General features: G+C 44.5%; 1 protein-coding gene across 1 annotated transcript in view; it reads left to right on the top strand.

The window, feature by feature from the left end:
- The window catches only part of BMP6 (bone morphogenetic protein 6), a 93,484-nt gene that overhangs the window by 583 nt on the left and 71,837 nt on the right, over positions 1–21,064 (top strand). The window lies entirely within an intron of this gene.

Below are 21,064 nucleotides of genomic sequence, written 5' to 3'. Positions count from 1 at the left end.
GACCGCGGACACCCGTGGCCCCGGGGAGCGGGAGGGGGGGGGCGGTGTCTGCCCGGTGGGACCCGCCGTGGGCTGCCGGGGCTTCGGGCGGGAGGGCGGCTTGCTTCGGCGGAGGGCAAGACCTCCCGTCCCTCTCAAAAAAGTTAAAAAAGAAAAAATAATACTTAAAAAGAAATTTAAAAAAAAAGAAAAAGAAAAAAGAAAATATAATAAAATTTTAAAAAGAAAAATAATTTTTAAAAATCATTAAAAAGAAAAAATAATTAAAAAATAAAAATAAATTAAAAAAAAAAAGCGCCCCGGAATGCAAAACCCGAAGCAGACTAAAAAAGCAAGTGTATATTATTATTATTATTAGTAGTAGTAGTAGTATTTTAATATTCTTTTTGTCATTTATGATGGCAGTGGTCAGAGCCCATCGGTCAGGGTTAAACCCACCACGCTCTGGTTCCTGGGCAGCACTCAGGGCTACGCTGGAGCGTGAGTTCATTCTCGGGACTCTGATAGTGCCTTTGGGGCCGGAGCAGAGTACATCCCATGCTACTCCGCGGTGTCCCCCTGTTTCTTATTTTTTTTTTTTTTTTTTTTTTTTTGAGAGGTCTAAGCAAGTGTGGTGATGAATATGTGACTGTGTAGGATATTCTGGTGATGGAGCCCGGGAACATAGTAGAAAGCTGTATTGCGTGGAAATCTTTAAAGAAGTTCTGTTAGATGTCAACCTGCTCTTCAAACAAATTGTGCTGTCAGCGTGTTACGGATGTGAAGTGCTCCGAGGTGGGCATTTCAGTGGGAAAGCCATTAAGCTTTTTACTTGAAGGAGTCCTGAATACTAGACTGCAATTGTAAGGAAACAGTGTAATTAGATTCAGCCTAATGTGGAGAATGAAAATATTTCAGTTGGCAAATTGCAGTTCCTTTTTTTAGGGAATTCCTATGAAGCTCAAGTGTCTTAGCCAGTCAGCTGAAAACTGTGTCTTTTCACTAGTGCTGCCGGAGCCACGTGCCAGAACGATGACACCTGTGAACAGGTTGTCTTGGTTTAAAAAAAAAAAAAAAAAAATTACAAATTGTTTTACGTTTCCTCATCTAGAGCAGTGGTATGTCACTGCAGTGGGCAGTTTCTGAGCTCCCAGCACTGGTAGATGCGTTCAGCTGCTTTGTAGCACGGTGTATGCATTGAGAGCGAGAGCTGTGTAGTTGTTGTACCTGATGAAAATCCTGTGGAAGGTCAGGAGTGCCCCCCTTGCGCTGCAAGGGGTTGTTGAAGGATTTTTCTACGTTGAAATGGAGGTGGCTGCAAGTCCTGCAGGCAGAGCTGAGCTGCCCCGGGGTGCTCAGCCCTTCGCCCCCGGGGCTCCGCCTGCTGTGACTGTACCTGCCAGGGTCCCAGCCTCCTCGTTTAGAATTAGTCTGTGGGTGTTGAGGTGGTGTTGCCGTCTCTGAGCACTGGTGCTTTTGGTTGAGACGTCCTGAAATTGTCCGTCAGTGAAGCCCGTGGGCTCCATGTCTAGCTCGCAGCCTGAGATGTGGGGATACCGGACGGGTGTCGAGTCCAAAGGGCAACTGCTTCTGTGCTTCTCCCCTCCCAGCCTCCCCAAACTCTCTGCCCTTTGCATACACAGAGCTGCTGCCGCTGTCTCTGTTCTTTGCCCCGGGGGCTTTCAGGACCTGGAGCTGTGAATTTAAGAAGCGTGGTGTCGACTGTAGCTGCCTGCAAGCAATCCCCATAGCACCTTTTATTTAAAGGATGCGGAGCAAGGTGCTTCCAAGGGGCTGGGTGGTTCCCAGAGGAGCTGGTTTCAGGGAGAAATGTGAGCATGTGGTGTTTCAGAAGATATTTAGCTGCCTACTTTATGAAGCACCGGGAGAGCCGTATTAGACAGTAGACCTGAAAGTATGTGTTTCTTTTGGGGGGGAAAAAAAAAAAAATTCATATGATTCAAATCAGTTCTGATAATTTGGATCTAGACTCTTATGTAACAACAAGGAAAATTATTCATGTAATGTAGTAAAATAGCACGATTGAAATGCTAGTTATGAGTCTTGGGAAGTATGAATCAACTGCAGAAATTTCTCATCAACTTCCAAGTTCCAAGTCATAAACCATAATGTCATTTAACGTGATTGTTTGTTACCAGAATGTTGGCAAATCGACGGGCTGAGACCAAACAGCTGTTTGGCTGTTTTCTGTAGCTCCTCTGACATGTTGGGGATTTTGGGGGGGGTCTTTCGCATGTGTATTGACATTTTGTTTTACACTAAATGGTAATTTATGCCAGAAAACTAGAGGAAGCCCAAGGTTATATTGCAATATAGAAACCAAAGGTGTGATGGGAGAAAGGCAGCCTGCAATCTGTCAAAGCGGCTTATCAGATGTAGTCTAGAAAATGCAGCAAAACATGATGGGATTGCAGCAGAAAAAGAAAACTTCCTGACCTCAAGGACACTGACTATTCCAATGAAGCGTATGCCAAGCAACCCTGAAAACCCACATCTGGAGTCTCCTTAAGCAGGCACTGCCAGAATTATTTTATTTGGGGTTTTCTGCATGTGATCAGACCTATAATAACTCCTGCTTGCTTAATACTGGCTTCTGAGGAGCTTTGTCTGTGTTCAACCTTAAAGACTTCCCTTCCCATTACTGAAGGGGCCGCTACCAAAGATAGGCAAGGGGCCCTTGCTGTTCCCTCAGGACGGGGAGCGTGTGGTATCTCGTGGGTATACGAGGTGTAGGTTTCCCTGAGGATGGGTGAGGTCAGCGTGGGTGGCTGTGGTGACCTGCAGTCAGGTGCTGATCCTGCTTCTGCTGCAGCCCAGAACCAGGCAGACATTTGGTGATGCATCTCGACGTGCTGGAAAGCCATCATCTGGGGCAGCTGTGGGGAGAAGTCTTGCTTTGTCCTGAAAGCTTGCAGGTGTTGATGTTCTTCTAAAAGTACACTTAATTTTTCCAGCCCTATGGCCCAAAGAGACTCAGCAGTTTGTAATCATGGCTGATTTTAAAGGTGCAGTGCTTCAGCCCTTCCTGATGTGTTGGTCAGGAACACACATATTCCATATGTGCTCCTTGTTGAGGTCTTGCAAAGTTGAGGGACTTTGGTGAGGTCTTGGATTATCGAGACAGCACAGACATGTCCCAGGCTCAAAGGTGATGACCTGGGAGGCAGTTTCTTTTATTTACTTTTTTTTTTTGTTGTTAAGTGAAAAAAGGGGGACATGGGCGTGGAGGTTCTCCAGCTGCAGGGAATTGCTGCTTTACAGGGAGGACAAGAGACGTCAGTCTTTGAAGTGTAGAGTCTGGGATTTATCCTGCCTACCTGGTAATGTCTGCACTGTAGTGTAGACTTGTAAGGTGTGGGTGATGATTCCCAGAGGTGCTGACTATAGGGGAACTTTGAGTGTCCAGGGTTTCCAGGAGATGCTTTGCACTTTGTTTTATAAAGCACCTGGAGAGCAGTGTCAGGGAGTAGAAATAAGTGTTTGTTCCCATTACAAGTAAAAGCACACATAAGAGATAAACCTGGTTCAGATGATTTAGATAATAAACTTCATTTATCAGGTTAGATACCAAAAAATAATTTGACAGAAAATATCATTTACCCTTGGTAAACCTGATCCCTATTTTGAGAAGGTAATCCTAAAAGTGTCTATTTCAGGCATTTTCCCTAGGGTGAGACACCCAGAAAGCACCTGTTTCTTTCAATTTCCCACATAGGAAGTCTGGATATCTAGTGCAGATGAAAACATCTGCATTTTCGGTCTCTCTGTTTGGGATTTATCAGACCAAGCAGGGTTCCGAACTTCTGTGCCAGGGGAACGATCAGTGCTGGGGGCGGCGGGCCAACGGGTGTCCTGTGAAACTGTTCAGCTCTTCTTGTAGAAACATCGTTGATATAAGTGTAGCACTGGCATGTCTTGTCACAGCACTGTTGGGAGAATAACATCTATTAATGTTTCCTATTTGACTAATGTGCCTTCCTCGTGGCACCAGATAGGGTTATCTCTTCTTCCCCCTCACAAAACAACCCGGGCTTGCTGTCGAGTTCCCTTTTTGAGGCAGTGATGCTGGTTTGACAGCGGGACTCAGGCAAGCAACTCTGTATTTTGCTGTCAAAACTGTTTTAGCGAGAGACGTATTGAGTTCTTCACAGCCACCCCCTTATCCCTTGGTCCGGGGAGATGAGGGGAGAGGGAGCAACGCTCAAACCAAACTGCAGACATTGGGCTGGGGCAGGTCTAAAGCCTCCCTTGGCCTCCTCTGGCTCATCAGTGCTGATGTGAAAGGGAGCTGCTCACCAGCCCGTTTCACTGACTTTTGTCTTCACAGAGCAGTGTGTGCCACATGTAGCGGCAGAAACAAGACTCTCGAAGACTTTGCTGCTTGAACTGTGGCCAGATTTATTCCTTGTCTAATGAAAGGTGCTGTGGAGCAATCCTGTGCCAAAATGGGGAAGAAGCTTTTCTGGTCCTCACCTGTGCCTTCCTATCCTGGCACCCACACCAAGGGGAAAAAAGCCATGTGCTTCCCACAGGAAAAAACAAGGAATCCAATGACAGTCTTTGTGGGTTTCTCCTACTGACCCAAATCTGGGGCTGTTGACAGCTGGATAGCTGTGCAGGAAAAGTCTGAACCCATCAAACCTTCCAGAGATAAAGGCCATAAAAAGTGTGCTTTTGGGGTATGATGCCTGGTTATCCAGTGTGGTGCCTTTTTGTAGCAGACTAGCAGCGTGGATTCACTGTAATTCTATACTTTTGGAGAGTTTTCCCCTTTATCACAAGACCCACAGGTCTTTTCAAAGGATGAGGGGAAACCCAGCTGTTTGACAGGCAGTCCTGCAGGCATCCCTGAAGCTTTTCCATGTGGTTCAAGTTGGAACCATGGTGAAAAGCCTCTTTTATCTTCGAATCCCAACACCCCAGGCAATTCCCATCTTCCCTGAAAGCCTTCAAGTATCTGCTGGGGCAAGAGTGATCCCTTTCAGTGCTCGGAGGTTGGTGTAGGGCTTGCTGTACAAATACTCTCTCACCCATTGCCTATAAAGCAGCAACTTACGGATGTGGTGTCTTCCAAACAGGCTTTTCATCTTTTTGGCAGCCATCACCTACCAGATTTCTTTCTAGGAATGATCTTGCACAAATCCATGGCAAGCACTTAGGCGCGAAGCAATACGCCTTCGCTCCGCATGGCTTTTCACAGGAGGGAAGCTGCGCTCCAGCATCTTCACCTGCCTTTCTAAAGCAGGTGAATTGTTTCATCTGAAGGATTTGATCAGCCCACCTGTCTTTTTCCTGGTATCATGCTTGCTGTTAGGGGATATGAAATTAGGCAACCAAGATGTATCAGGGACGTTGCGTGATTATATTGACGGGACCGTACCATTCATACTGTCATCCCATCTGTTTATACTCTTGGCCACATGTTGTAAAGGTCAGGACATCTACTCACAGGGAATAACTGGAGTGTGTGATGCTGCAGATCCGGCTGTGCAGCCAGCTGGCTGTGTACAGCCTCGCGCTCTCGGCATGCGAGCAGCGTCCTCCACGTGTGTCCAGAGCAGGCCAGTGTTAGAAATCATGAAGCTGATGATGGGAATGACTTTACTGACTTCTGCCAAGCCTTGTATACTGGACTTCGATGCCAAGACAGATCCCAAGTGTCGGAGAGCAGCCTTACATTTGCTGTTCAACTGATGCAGCTCAAGGTCCTCATTTATGTCATCTCCTTGAAGTAGTTGTAGCTTGCGAGCTGCCTGCTAGCGTGCAGCTGCCTGACGACATGATTAAAGAAAGGGCAAGCGGTCTTTCAGAAGTCCTTAGCTTCTCCGGACGCTGAATTTGAGGGACTGCAGTCATCCTTCTGCCTCTGGCCAGGAGCCCTGGAAGATGTGTGGTTCCCAGAGAAGTTGCTGTTCAAAACCTGCACTGCTGAAATGAGTGGAGGGTCACATTTGTGTAAGCAGTTCACCCAGGTCTAAGTGTCATCTGGACTAAGCTGCTGGAACCAGACCGTGTGGCATTAGCAGGACTATTCTTTGGCTTGTGAAAACTTTTCAGAGCTTGAAAGTTTACATTGTCTTAAATTTGGATGAAATGTTGAAGACTTACTTACAACACCACCAACAAAAAGTGATTGTAATTGGAAGAAGTTAGCATTGCCAAAGTAGTCTTGATTGATTTGAGTCAAATTTTGTATGTATAAGTAACTAAGAAGTTGCAGTTTGAGATACAAACCCAGGGGTGGGATTGGTTTGTTTGGATTTTTTTTGGTAAAAATAAAAGCAGCACTTCATAGTTCTTTTTCTTAAGGCTGAAAGTAAACCGCTTCTTATGAAAAGGTTTTCTTTTGGCATTTTTCTTCCAGCTCAACATGGCTTCATCAGAAAAATCACTTGGGCAGCTCTGCTGTGGATGTCCTGTGCTGAGCTCCTGCAGGGACTCCTTGCTGCAGGCTTGCACCTCCACTGAGGAGCTGCGGGTCCTTGCCAGGTCCAGCCCAGCACATTGTGGCAGTGATGCTCTCTCTCATAGTTTTAAATATAAACTTTTAAGTGGTGTTTGTGATTTAGGAGGAAGGAAGGTGGTGTTTAGACTTTCCATGCCATGGAGGCATGATGCTTTTTAAGTCATCTTGCCTCATTTCTAACTTGGAGGGGAGGGGTTAGAGGAAGGTATGAGTTACGTGGGACGTAAACAGTCCCGTTGTGTGTTTCTGCTGTATTCCAGCAAATGCACAGTAATGCTGTTACGTGCAGCCCACCGTTTAGCGTTTCTGTTTGATTGTTTATATAGCAGTGTGACACAGCGAGCAAACACTATTGCCTGAATGGAAAAATGGCTCGTGGTTGAGGGATTCCCATTTATTTCAGCAGGCATCAGACCCCAGAGCCTGGGAGGCTGAGGTTAAGGACGAGAAAGTCTTCTTCTGTGCACCTGATTCTTGGAGGCTGGTGTTGGATCACAGCTAGGTTGCCTGTTTGAGGCGGCAATGGTTTTAAACAGAAAGAGGGTATGTTTACATTGGCTACAAGGAGGAAGTTTTTTATGATGAAAGTGCCGAGACACTGGAAGAGGTTGCCCAGAGAAGCTGTGGATGCTCTGTGCTTGGAAGCTTTTAAAGTCAGGGTGGATGGGGCTTTGAGCAACCTGATCTAGTGAACAATGTTCTCCTTGTGGCAGGGGGGTTGAACTGGATGGTTTTTGAAGGTCCCTTCCAGCCTGAGCCAGCCCGTGGATTCTAAGTATGGAGAGGGTGTTTGGGACTGGGATTCTCCAGCCGTGATGTGCCAAGGGCAAGGGGACAGTGCGTGAAAACCATTCAGCGGGTTATTTCTTTTCACCTTTTTTCCAGCCACTGGCTGGCAGAGGGTGAGGAGTGGTGCCTCCAGACGTCTCCTGTGTGGCTGCAGCATTTTCAGAAGGGGTGGACCGGCACCAGCACCCCAAAAAGGTGCCGGCTCCCCGGGGAGCCCTGTAGCCCCGTGCTCTGCGCCCAGAGCTGGTCCCCAAGGCGGTGGCTTTGGGAAGGGCATGGGGCTGCAGCTGCCGCAGGGCTATTGCAGGAGGAAAAAAGCTTAATTAAAGAAACTGAGCCCCTGTGGAATTGCAGGGGTGTTTAGTACATTGTACCGAATTTTGATTCCTAAAACCTGCTATGGATCGGGGCTGGTATTTCCTGAACTTTGAGTTACTTAGGCTCCCAGGCTGAGAAACAGCCTTGGAGGGTTGGGTAAAGTTTGGGGGTGGGGTTTTTTGTTTGTTTGGCTTTGGGGTTTTTTATTTGGTGATGGCATGGGATATTTTTCGTTTTGTTGTTAAGGGCACAAAGATTTTGACAGTGCTGCCTGCAGATCTTTTCATTTTACGTTGCATTGTTCATCATAGCACAATGACAGAATTGAATCAGTGGTAGCAACAGTGGGAATTTTTGGCAAAAAAGGATAATGTAGACAGAGCCGAAGTGTTCTGCTCACTAAAACAGTAGCTGTATTTTCAGAGAGCTAGACATGACTGTTTTGATCCAATGTGGTGTTAATCACAAGAATACATAACTGCTTTCCTATGAACTTTCCCCTTAAAAATATCCAATGATATCACCTGATGTTTTGCACGAACGCTCAGTATAACCAGAATTTAGAACAGCTGGCTCCATATAAACTTGGAATATTCATAGGTCAAATATTAGTGTATAAATAAAAACATTTCGAAAATGAAAACAGAAGCACAGTATTTGAAATATACTCAGCATGCAGATGTACTTCATGGCTTGAATAGCTTTACAAATTAATCAAGACAGTGTTAACACTTGTTCTGAAGAAGTGAAATTTCCTGATAATAAATGAGAAAGGGTTTTTCACACAGTATTCCAAAGATGTGTTACTCCATGTATCTTAATGGTCAGTTGCAGTATGAGAGACTTAGGAATCAGCTATTTGAAGCCCTATTTTAAAGAAAAATTATCTGATCAACCCAAAATCTTACTGGTGGCAAATGGAGAGCCACAATTTCTTTTATCAAGTGTCGGCTGTGAAACATGCCATGTTCAAAGCATGCAAGCAAATGTTTGTGGTGAGGTGTTCTGCTGTATGCAGGAGCAGATTCAGAGTTCTTATCTTGTCACTTACTGCACCACGTTTGTGTGGCGTATACATCCAAGGTATTAGACACTCTGTTTGTACAAGGGCTAAGGGGTGACATAATGTCTATTGAAGCACAGGCGTTTAGCTCCACACCAGGCAACAAGGAGCACTTAAAAAATGAGAACAGATTAGAGTTTGTGGGCAGGTTGTGATAGTCGCACCCGTAAGCCAAGAGATGTTGGAGGGAGAAAAGGGTTTGCAGTTTCGGTGTGAAACAGAGGTGCCTTCTTGCATCCCTGTGTTTCCTGGGCTTTCCAGATCATTTGAGAGAGAAATCTGAGAGAGTAAAGCGGTATGCAGTCAATCCCAGTCCTTTTACTAGGAATAAAATTGTCCAAATGTGTTGGAAAAAATGTTGAACTGTAACGTGTGTACAAGATGCAAAAGACTTCTCTGCCTCTGGCTTTGTAAACTCTGTAATAAAAGTTGTTTGGACATGAACACTTACTGCAGCCTAACTTCCATATTTTTCAAAGTGCATTAAAAGTATTGGGGAATAAAGAAGTGATCAGAGCTTTAATTCCTTTTGTCACAGAGGCGCAAGCTCCCTCTGGCCGAATCCAGATGAGCAGAGATAGAAGCGGCAGTCTTTAATCGCCAGATACTCTGCAGGAAAAAAGGAGGAAACACTTTTTCTGTAACTTATCATGGACTTCCCATTCAAGTTTCTTCTCTTATGCCCACACTGGTGGCGTGGTCCAGCTCATCCGTGATAAACACAGTTCTTGGTGTGGGAAGAGGCGTTATAAGCTTTTAATATACCTGTGACTTCTTCACAGTGCCAAGCCTGGTTCCTCAACATGTTTGTCTGCAGGCAGTGAGAGGCTTCTCTGCAAACCTGCACGCACAATTTTGGTGCAGAATAGTAGGAGCATAGTTATAAAATTTACGTCTGCTATGAAATAGGTATTTGAGTATCTGCAAGTACAGAATTCAGGTGCTAGTCTTAAACAGTGAAGTTTGGAGAAAAAACCCCTTCATTTTAGAAAAGCAACAGTCTCACTTGCCCACAAACCATCATCTCGAGACTGCATTTCAAGCATGCAGACCCTTTTGCTTAATTATTGTAACATCAAACGTCTTCGACATGAAAGGGACCAAGCAATGACTATGCAAGATAATGACTTGTTTATAAAAATAATTTAAACAGCATATGAAAAGGATAAACATGCATGTCCTGCCAAAATTCACTGTATGTTCTGCAGGCTTTGGTGATTGTGAATCTCTTGGCTTGCCCTTTCATTTTTTTTTTTTTTTTTTAACCCACAAAAAAAAAATGCAGAGGGGGAAGGGAGTGAAGGAAAAAGGGAGACGTAAAAAAGTTCTCATATTTAAGGAAGTTCCAGCTTATTACGCTATGAAAGATAGCTGGAGAGAAAATGCATTTGTTTTACACACAACAATAGAGCTTTTCATTTTAAGAGGTCTGTGTCTTGTCTCTTGCATGTGATAGTTTTTACACTTTAATGATTGTAGCAGCTGTCCAGTCCAAAAATGTTCCATTCTGCAGGATGTGTAATGCTCGTTACTTACTAGACAATGTAAGGATAGTGCTCTGTCTTTTATTCAGGACCTCAAAACACTTCGTAAGTGTTGAAGTCTCACAGCGCGCTCTCACAAACGTAAATCGCTGCTATACTCATTTTCCACATGGCTCAGCTGAGGCTTGGAGGGCATGACCGGACCAGGGCTGCGATGAGGTCTCTGAAATTCTTGCTTCCAGTCCTGCTGATTGAACCGTGAAACTGTGCACTGCCTTGCCATCCTGGCAGGTCCCCACGTGGCTCCTGGGGTCGGTACAGTAGGGTCTTACTCGGTGGAACCCGTCCTTCTTCAGGTTGCAGCATCAGTCAGCTGGAGACCCCAGGTTCTCACTTGGCGTAGGCTTTAGTCCTTCCCACTTGTGAACCTCGCTCATGCGTGTTGCACAGTCTGTGCCATCTGCAGCCACCCCCGGTTAGGGACGTGGCTCCTCAGATGTGCTTGTGAACAGCTCAACGTTGGTGACACCTGGGATCTCCGCGGGTGCCACCTCAACATAAATATCCACCAGACGTCCTGTCTGTATAAGATGTCTACTGTTTGTCCTAAGTGATGGCTTTTACAAGAGAGCAGCTCTTCCTTTTGGGTCTCCGACAGGACGGTGCGGGAGGCAGCTGGGTGCAGTGGGTGGTAGCACGAGCGTGGGGGCAGGCTCTGGTTTTATGCGTGTGTTGAAGAGCAGATCTTGTACGTGAGTGTAAGGGGAGCCAAATAGGAGGAATGGAGGTGGTCACAGAGTAGCACAGTTTTCAGTTGAAAGTACTGGAGAGCGTAGTAAAGGCTTGGTTGACTCTTGGTGCAGTCCATGCTGCAAGGCAGTGATGTCTTTTGGAAATGTCCATGCTGCAGAGTCATCTTTTGGTAATGTCCATACTGCGGGGAAGCTAGTAATAAGTGTTCTGAGTTAACTGATAGTTTTGTTGAGAAACTGTGAATAAAAATGCAGTGTAATGGCTGAAGTCAGTATAATGACTCCTTTATGTTTCAGGAGCTATTGGGATTGGGTTCGCCTGATACTTTTGCTATCGCTAGTCTCAGTAAAAACAGTTTTATGGGGTCCCAAAACAGTCTGTTTCTTCTGGCAGCCAGAGAGCTGGCAGGTCCAACTCACTGAGGCTTGAAGAGATAGTTCATTAATTCATGGCTCTTTCCAGAATAAACATGGCAAACCTCCTCTGAAATAACAGACAGTAAATCCTCCTTGTCACTCAAGACTGCACATTTGTCTTCAGAAGGGGGCCGTGAAAGAAGCTGTCCATCTCCTAATGAATGAGAAAATAAATAGAAGAAGAATTGTGCATTGTGTCGTATTTGACATGGTGAAGCTGTGGAGTGGAATAAGAACAAACCTTTCCTCCCGTCTTACCCCTGTTAAATGTGGACCTAAACCAAGCAATGTCCACCTGGGCAGACTATCAGATGACATAAACTATCACAGCTCTTCAGCAGGGATCCCTGGTGGCAACTGATGGCCTTTTTTACTCCTGCTTTGACTCTTTTTGGGAAAGTAGATTTCAGCACCTCGTGGCTTCGGGTCGTCAGGGATGGGACCCTCTGGTTTCTCTGTGCTGTGAGGCTTGTGAAGGTTGCTACAAGCTGGGGTTGCTCAGGAGCGCACAGATGTTTTGTGCAGCTTGTTATTTTCTATGTTGGAGGTTATGAGTCAGATTACTGTTACCAAAATGTTTATGTGAAATCATTTCTGAGTCATATATTTGCATCATATACAACCTGTCTGACAATCAAAACATTCAGCGCTCAGCTAATGGTTATACTAAGTTTTCCAACACTCTGCTCCAACATACCATAATTACACAGCAAAGTGTAATATATTACTTTGACAGGGTTCTTCGTGCATCTTGTGATGTCAGAACATCATCACTGCTATTATTTGAAACTATCAGAGAAATATAGACTTTGTTACATGAAACAAAGTTAAAAATAGCGAGAGGTTATCCGTCAGAAACTCTGTGCCCTGCAAATGTTCCTGGAAATGGGCTTTTTCTGTCCCCAGGAGATCATATATTTTGACAAGCTGCATAGTGCTTTTAACCTCGTTCTCTCCAGAGAGGTGCCTGATCAGGGTTTATGTGTGAATTAACAGACAGTTGTGGATATTTGCATGGAGAAATTGTTTGAATACCGGGATTCGGCAGCTGTCCAGGAGTCTGTTTGGTAGTTTCTGTATAATACAGTTTATAAGATGGAACCAAAGTATTTTTAGCAGTGTGGAAGACATAAACAGTCTGTAAACTACAACTTAAAGCACGCTGTGTTTATCTGTTATGTGAGTTCCAGCATAAGTAGGGGTCACTTACAAAAATATTCTGAATAATTAGGGCAAATATTTAAGATTATATTTACCTTCAGGTGTATGACAACTACGGCAGGAGTGTTTGCTACCGTGTCCTGCTGAAATCAGTAACTCTTCTATAATTGTTTATTCTAAAATGGGATGGGGAAAACCAAAGCACCCTCCGAGTCTATGCTAAGGAAACGGTCAAGGAGATTAAAACTATGTAGGGGCATAGGACTGCTCTTCTGTTTGTTTTTAAATAACCGTCTCTGAAAAAACATATGGATATTGAAATGGAAAACAATATTAGGGCTGACTTGTCTGAATTTGGTTTACAGTCTTTTTGAATTGGCTGTGGGAGCTCAGTTACAAGTGTGAAGGGCACTGGCGGGTCCCTTTAAGTATAAAATATCATTGCATTTCATCACTCTTGCTGAACTGGCACAGTGCAAAGTGCAGGATGGATTATGATGATGTTCTTTATGCTCCTAGTGAAAAAAGTATGGACAGTGCATTAGTGGACTCGCCTGGCTACAAGTGTCTGAACCGTGGATAGTAATTAGGGAGCCCGTGTTTGGAGCAATAAAAAGCATCCCCATGCAGTATTAGCGAGCACCATCTTTGCTTATGTACTCTCCTTGGCCAGCGTCAGTGGCAAATACATAATTGGACTATGAGGACCAATATATTGTGAAGTGTAGTGGAAAATGCCAAAAAAAATTTCAGTTGGATGAAGTCCATTTGTCCTGTGCTAATTTCTAGCCCTGTAAACAAACACAGCTGCTGAGCGGAGAATCAGTGCTCAGAGTGGTTAAAAACAGTGATGCATTGCTAGTGAGATCACGGCAGAAAAAATATGTAACATATGAGGCTGCAGTAAGGATCAGGACTATCCCCAGCTCTGATTAATTGCTTCTGTTTATATATTTTCATCTATTTATGATGCTGTAGGGTGACTAGAATGTAAATACAGCTTTTTAATTGCCAGAAGCATTCATCTGAGACAGTGTATTAAGTATTGATGAGCCAGTTGTCATGAAATTTTGCAAAAGGGTCTGAATTGGTGACCAAAGGCTTAATGAATGTATATGTACGTATTTTGTATTTCTCCTTTTCATACCAATATGTCATCAGTTTGGTCATCCAGGCTTTGTTGGATATTTGTTTATATATGTGAAGGATCGATGCAGGTAGGTTTGCCTGTCATTTCATCTTTATTAAAATGTCCTTAGAAGTACTGCAGTACTGAACAACGGACATGAGGCTTCAAACATTAGAAACCTCTGGGCCAAGCCTGCTAGGTCATTGGCAAAGCAGCAGCACTTACACTGTAATTTGTCTTGTGGCCCAGTTATATGTTTTGACATCCCTGAGCTGACTAATTGCTCTGGGGAAAAAAAAAGAAATAAAGAACAGTTTTGGTTACTGTAGTAGAAAAGACAGCTTCCAACCTTTTCTGTCCATCTCGTCAATTATTTAGTGACTGCTGCATGGTCATCCCCAGATCTAGCAGAGTAGGGCTCCTATGGCTTGCCACAATGCAATTAAGTAATCTGCTTGATGTTGTATTGTGCATCACCTACCCTAACTGAGCATTAGAGATTTCTTTTTCCTCCTTGGCTTTGAGAAAAGAGAAGGCTAAAGGAGCTAGATAGTTCAGGTGGAGAGTAGATAAGGACAGAATATTAATCACTTCTGTATGCTTGTTCAGAGGAGCTGTTAGGGAATCCTCCAGCGTACACATTTGTACGTATGTTGTGTGTTGAGGATGGCTGAAGGTAGTAAGGTGCTCCAGTGAGAGGATTCTCTTCTGGCAAAGCTGTGGTGGTACCTGTGAAGGCTTGTTGCCAGGCAGTTTGCTGGTCCTTGGCCAGCCTGGTTGCACATGTGTCACTGGGAGGTTGTGAAGCTGAGACAGATGTCCTGGATCCTTTGTGGTTTGCTTTGGGCTCTGCAGTTGCAAGGCAGGTCCCCGTGGGCTCCTGGCTCTCCATCGCTCATCCTGTCCCAGGGGCCTAGAAGCCCCGAGAGTGACAGGTTATCTCCTCCTGCAAATCTACATCTGCTTTGTGATACTAAAACCTGCTGTGAGAGAGACTTGGTCTTTTGAACAGCTTTGGTTTGAAAGTTTTGGACGTTTCATAGGTATATGGGGCTTTGAGTTGTGCTAGGTGCTTCAGCTCCATGCTCTCCCGCAGCACTTGGTGGTGCCACCCTCTTCAGAAGCCTGTTGAGGCTTGAGAAATAATGCATTGCTGTGTACTGGACTGTACTATCACGAATTTTGTCGTGTCTATAGAACTGCGACCTGGGTCCATCAGTAGCCCAGGTTCTGGAAACTCTCCTTGCTGCTACCCCAGCTCAACTACATGCTGGCATGGAGAGTATACATCTAGAACTGTCAGTCTGGCACTTTCCATAAACATTAAATTGACTCAGAGTGGCTAGGTCTAGTGCTATAAAACATACTGTTCAGGTCTTATTGCCAAGAAAAAAAAAAGTTACCTGTAAATAGCAGACTTACAGCATAGGGCCTTATTTCTGTGCTTATGCTTTTTACATTTCCATTTTTGCACCAGCTTGGCAAGAAGTTAACTTAAATGTCAAAACTATTTTTATGTAAATATATGCATTATTGAATCTCTTACTCATAAAGCAAATACTACTTTAAACCCACACAAAACAGCTGAAGCTATATATATTTTCTCACTACTGAATTTGGCTTTTAATAACTTGGAGTGGACTGTCCAAAATAAAGTTAGGAATCAAGGGCGCTTTATTTTCCAGCTAGCAATATATGTATTCTTGGCTTTGGACTGTACCAGTTTGAGATGGAAGAAAACTTGGATTTGTACTACAGATCCTCTCAGCAATTAAAGAGAGAGATAGATATCATGGTTAAATAAATACATTATTTTAAAATTAGCAAACTTTTCTAAAATTCTACAAAACTACAGAAAAATACGAAGGACTATTAAGAAACCTGTGAAGGCTTTGATATCAAACAGGGATTTTCTAATGTTTCTCCTGCTGAAAGTACAGCTTCATGCCAGATTCAGAGTCAGCACTTACCTAGAGAAAAAGCTGTAGTTTGTAAAGAGTCCTGTAGATTTCACTGATGCTATTTGGGGAGTAAGGACAGCAAAACCTGCTACTAGCAAGTACAAACAAAACCAAAGCTGAGGTTAGGGTTTGTGTACTAAGCCCAGATTGTAGTGGCCTGGAAGGAGATGCTCGCTGTCCTTCTTGGGATTCATGGCTTGTCTCCATGTCTCGCGTTTTCTTTCCCCGCCACCCTCTTGCCTGTGGGAAATTACCTGAGGTTGTATCAGTTCCCAAAGATAGGGTGGAAAAAGTCACTTCAGAAATCGATGCAGACAAGAGCTTGTTCCTGAATCTGAAGAATACCTTGCGGTGGTCTCCAGGTGGGATCCACCTTATTGCTATCTTACCGCTACCTGCCATGTGCTCCATGTCAGAGCCACCGCTGCAGAGTTGTCCATTGGTTTTGCCTCGTCCTCTGCTGCAGGTGGGGATCCCCTGGGTATGTGGGTGCCTTCAGGCTAGCTGTGATCCAAAGAAGCAAGGTAGAGGAAGAGAGAATCACACGCGATCTGCCAACCCAGATTTCAGTGCAAGGTTTTAAGTCAATTATCCAGCAATTCAAACCATCTTTGGCTGAGTTGCAGGGTATTTGCCTGCCGCTGTGTGTGGCATAAAAGGAACACGTTGCTAGTTCTGCTCTTTCTGGTTGAATAAACCCAAGCTGTACTCTAGGAGAAAAAAAAGTCAGAGTGCTTTCTGAGGCAGATAGGCTGTGAAAGCTGCCTTGGTTATCTGAGGCTGAAGTTAACGTGAAACACAACTGGGGAAAAGCCCTGAAAAAAAACCCCTGAAAATGTCAGATATAATCACAAGCAATATTTGGAAGACCCCACCGGTGTCAGGGCAAGTGCTGCGGTTGCTCATGGGTGGGTCAGGTCCAGCAGATCACTTGGGCTGGCTACGCATGCCTGACTTCATGGGCACAGAGGAGAGGAGAGATGGTGGGAGCAATGGGAATGAACTGGATTGGAAAGAGGGGTATGTGCACGGATCCTTGCTCTCACCCATGCAGGCAAGTGGATTTGAGGGATAGTGCCGAAGAGATTTTAGTTTTCTAAAAATATTCTTTTCAGCTGGATGAAACCGCAGCTCTTGCTGATGCAGCTTTTGATTATTTTACCTCTTATTCCATCTTTCCTAGTTTGCATGATTCAGACTTGTGTAAACACTAGCAACGGTGCCTCATTGCTGTGCGAGCAGAGCTGTGTGGAAGAGGCAAGGCTCACAGGGGCAAGACATTTACCATCTTTATTAGACCAACTGATTAAGCTGGGAAAACAGGCATGCTCACTGTCCTAAAAGCCTTTTTGTCCATGAGATCCCATGAGCATCCCTGGATGATGTCCCGTGGAGCTCCCCAGGGCGGCTGCCGGAATGAGGGGTGAGCCAGCTCTGCCTGGCAGTGCCCGGGAGGGAAGTCTGAGGAAATGATGCTGTTCTGCTTTTCTTGCGATGTCCTCTCCTAGGAAACCTGATCATGATGTTCTGTATTCTTTCTTGTTAAATGCAGTGTGTGTAAAAAGGCTGCTGAGAGTAGGCTGCTCCGGGTTGTCTTTAAATGCAAGCCTTAAGGAAAAACTGAAACAACAGATGAATAAAATGGTTGTGGTTTAGCTTGTGCCATAAACGCTGTTTTCCTTTTTAAATACATTTTTGGAAGGTGAGGAGAAACCAATTACAGTTGAGTTTTTAAAGCAAGCAGACTTTCCTTTATTTGACTGAGACGTGTGATTCATCTTGACTGGCTTTTTCTTCATTTTTAAGTCATTCCGCTTGTGCCGCATTCGTTCCCTGAGCTTATTTTGTTAACCTTGACACCTGAACAAATTAAGCGCCTGTAGTCATGTGGTGTTTCCTTAATTATGTACCTGCTGGTCACAGTTGGGACACCTATATTTTTACCTGCTTCTCTGTGTATACAGAGGACAGTTTTGCTTGCAAATTTTTTTCCCAGCCTTTGAAGACTTTTTTGGGGTATTGTGCAGATTATGTGAATACACTTAAATGTCATATTTTTCCATTGCTTTGGCATTTCTGTGTGTGTTTGGAGTGCAGAGCTAGTAAACTAAGGTACAAAAGTTGATATTTTCCATTAGCAGTCGTGGTGCACATAAAAAGCCCAAATCTGATCAAGAAAGGTAAATTGATGCCATGACTAGCAAGGATCCTCAGGGCCTTTGCAGACAACGAAGTTACAGACATTTAGTCCAGCAAGCTCCACAGCAATCCATTCCCAGCTTCTCCCCATGTCTCACAGGTCACAGGACTCCTGCCAGCTGCCCTGGAAAGAACAATAAGAGCAAAGAAGTAAAGATCAGCACCTACAGCTGTAAGCTGCTGGGAGGGATATGCCCCGAGCAGGAGACATCAACAGTGTCACTGATGTTTTGGGTCCTCACAGCAGTGCAGCAGCAGTTAGGTGATGTTGCCATCACCTAGATGGAACGTGGACTGTCCTCAGTGTTACAGAGGGAGGAGAAAATACCTCATGTGCAAACTCTCCCTGCTACTTTGATTTGAGGAAAATTTCCTTGCTCATCTGAGCCTTGGCAGGTGTTATCTTTGTGTGTGAGAGATTGTCGGTAACTCAGAATGGGGTCCCAGCAGGGCTCTTGCCCCACAAGAAGTGCTGAGGCGCTTTCTCTAACTGGGGTCAATATCTAATGCTTCACAGTACCACAGGAAAAAAGGCTCAGACCATCGATGTAAGTCATGAAACGTGGGACTAATACTGTATAACTGTGGGCCAAAAGAGTATGGGGAAAATGATGATCACCTCCCACTTCATCGTGCTCTGGCAGTACTGATAAATTTTACACCTCTGGCCTCGTTTCCCAAGTTTCAGGTTCCCATTCCAGGAGCTGCAGGAGCAGTGGTTAAGTAGGACAAATGAACACCCCAGCTCTTCCCTCAGTTTTTCACATGGAGGTGTGTGTGCTGTGCTCACGCTCTCTTCCCTTCCTGCTCAACACTGTCAGCTTTCTTAAGAAAATCTAAAATTTGCAGCGAGAAGGTGTTGGAGGTAGCTTGTGAGAGATGTAAACCACAGGTACTGTGTATTGACCGCGGAGGGAAGGATCTGTTTTTGTTGAAATCTGTTTTTTTGGTCTGACTAGTGATATCTATGATGGTATAATAACATGTGCTTTAATATTTGTAGAAGCAGTAACTGAATGTCATTGTTCAATTAATGTCCCAGACATGAGTGTTTAGATAAAGTTTGACATGATATCCTTATTATGTACATGGCGGAGAACGAACTCAAAAGATCTCCAACTCCATGCAAAATTATTTCAAGTGGTGTGTGGCCAGTAGGTACCCTGTATCAGGGTAACTGGTTTAATTGGGATATTTTTCAAGCAAGTTAGACAGTTTCATGATAATGTGGGAAAAAACTAGTGTTTAACTGAAACAGCATTAACAGATTGCTTGTCTCTTGAAATGCAATTAGTGAGTAGTAAGGGTTGTTAAATAGATACAAAATTTAAGTGACTCTACTCTTAATAAAGAAGCAGCTAACTAAATATTTCAAGAAAACAGTGAAGTCAGATTGCAATAAATTTTATTATTTAGTGCACTTTTAAGGCCCCAGGACAGGAATATATCTGCATTCAGGAAAACACTTAAGCACGTGCTTTCCTGAATAGGGACAGTCTAAGGCTTTTACTTAAGTGCTTTCCTGAACGTGGGCCAAAGCCTTCTATGAGTTTATTTTAAAGACACTCTTCCCTTAATTAAAACACTTGGTCGAATTTAACAATTAGGTGTCAGCTTGCTTACTGTCACACAGCAACTTTCTGTAACAGCAGGCGGTAGCACTATACAATGACTGAGGTCAGGAAGCGAAGACTACTTCATCAGTTGACACTAGGAGAGGAAAGTTGATTTTTATGGGCCTCCCAATAGTTCCCTCCGGCGAGTGCCGGCGGTCTAAAATAAATTGAAGAGCTGTGCCAAGAAACGGCCCAAAACTGTTTACAGGGTCTGCTTTGGAACCCGCCTGAGCTCGAGGGATCTCCGCTGCTGCAGCGGTGCTGAGCAGCGCCGGGGCTCTTGCTGGTGCCATCGATACGTGTGGCAGGACCGCAGTCGTCCTGCCAGATGTTTTGTTCTGTTTATGAAGATGTTAAATTTTTATTTGATCGTTCCTCACAAGCATCCAGTTGCTCCTTTTTCTCTCTTTAGTGGCTGGGAGCCAGTTGTGCTAATGGCACCATCAGACAAACCAGAGAAAGTGGAGTCACTGCAGTGCTGCTTCTCCCCCCGCTGGGGTGCTGGCCGATCTCTATGGCTCTGAAATGTGGGATGGAGCACTGCTCGCTCCTCCTGCCTTTCCCCACATTTGGTGTTTGCTGCTTCCTACCTGGAGGAGCAAGAGTTGCCGAAGCAGTTAGGAAGTTGCTTCACTGAGTGGGAGAGGTGGGACCCAGTCACACTAGTAATGGTGACAGTGAAGCTGTTCTGGAATGCATTGCCAAGAAGTCCCTGTGCCCTGAGCAGGTGACCTTCAGACATCTCCTGCAGTGTCAGGAAATATAGAAAAGTCAGATTTTTTTTTTTTTTTTTTTTTTTTCTTTTTTTTTTTTCCTTCTAGCAGCTTGGAGTCAGACAGGTAACTTTGATGAGGGGATTTCTATGCAGAGCCCACCCGAGGTCCTGTAGGTTGGGCATCCCTGTCCAAAAGCCATGCTAGTGAAGTGCTGGAAGTGGTGTTGGACTTCTGTCTTGTGACACCTTCAGCTGACCCATGGAGGAGGGAAATTTACTCTTCGCTTTTCCTGAACAGTTGAACTTCAAACAAGGTCTATATGGTTTGAAAGCCTGTTGCATTTTCTTTCTCTCCTCTTAGGTGGGCCTGCTCTTTGCCTCATAACCTAAGCAGTTCAATGTCTTTCCCCTCCTGCTGCCTGGACTTGGCTTAGTTGTTACCATGGTTGTCCCGTCTTGCTTATTTATATTTTATTTGCTTCATAATTTGAGTTCTGTAGTTGTGGGATAGCTCACAGCAGTATAAGCCATTGCCTTTGACTGGGTGTCTTCCCCGAAGTGACACCTGCGTAGGGTTTTCCTCAGGTTGCAATAGCCTTGATTTTTAAATTAGCATCTAATTTCTGAAGTTGGTAAGTGTTAGCAGTGGCCAGGCTTTTAAAGGCAAGGGTGAAAGCAAGTCCGTGCCACATTCAGAACTGCTTCTGAAAGATTTTCCCGTACAACACCTTGTGTGCTGTAGTCCCCTCCTTGTCCTTTTGGATGTGGTTTCTACCTGAGCTTGGGAAGACCGAAGGCTTGCTCTTGGCTCCTACTGGCAAGGAGGTGAGGAATGAAAGAGAAAATAATTTTAATAAAAAGGCGAAGGAGGATGTAAGGTTTGGTAAGCAAAGACTGCAAATTGGATCCCTGATAGGTTGAATTTTCCATTTTATGGAGAATGTGCCAACATACTACAATAAAATGCATAATGTATTTCCTCTGCCTTCCCATT

The sequence above is a fragment of the Tyto alba genome, unplaced genomic scaffold (assembly GCF_018691265.1).
Source record: "Tyto alba isolate M040663 unplaced genomic scaffold, T.alba_DEE_v4.0 Super-Scaffold_48, whole genome shotgun sequence".
Classification (NCBI taxonomy): Eukaryota; Metazoa; Chordata; class Aves; order Strigiformes; family Tytonidae; genus Tyto; species Tyto alba.
This window is presented reverse-complemented; position numbering and strand designations above follow the sequence as displayed.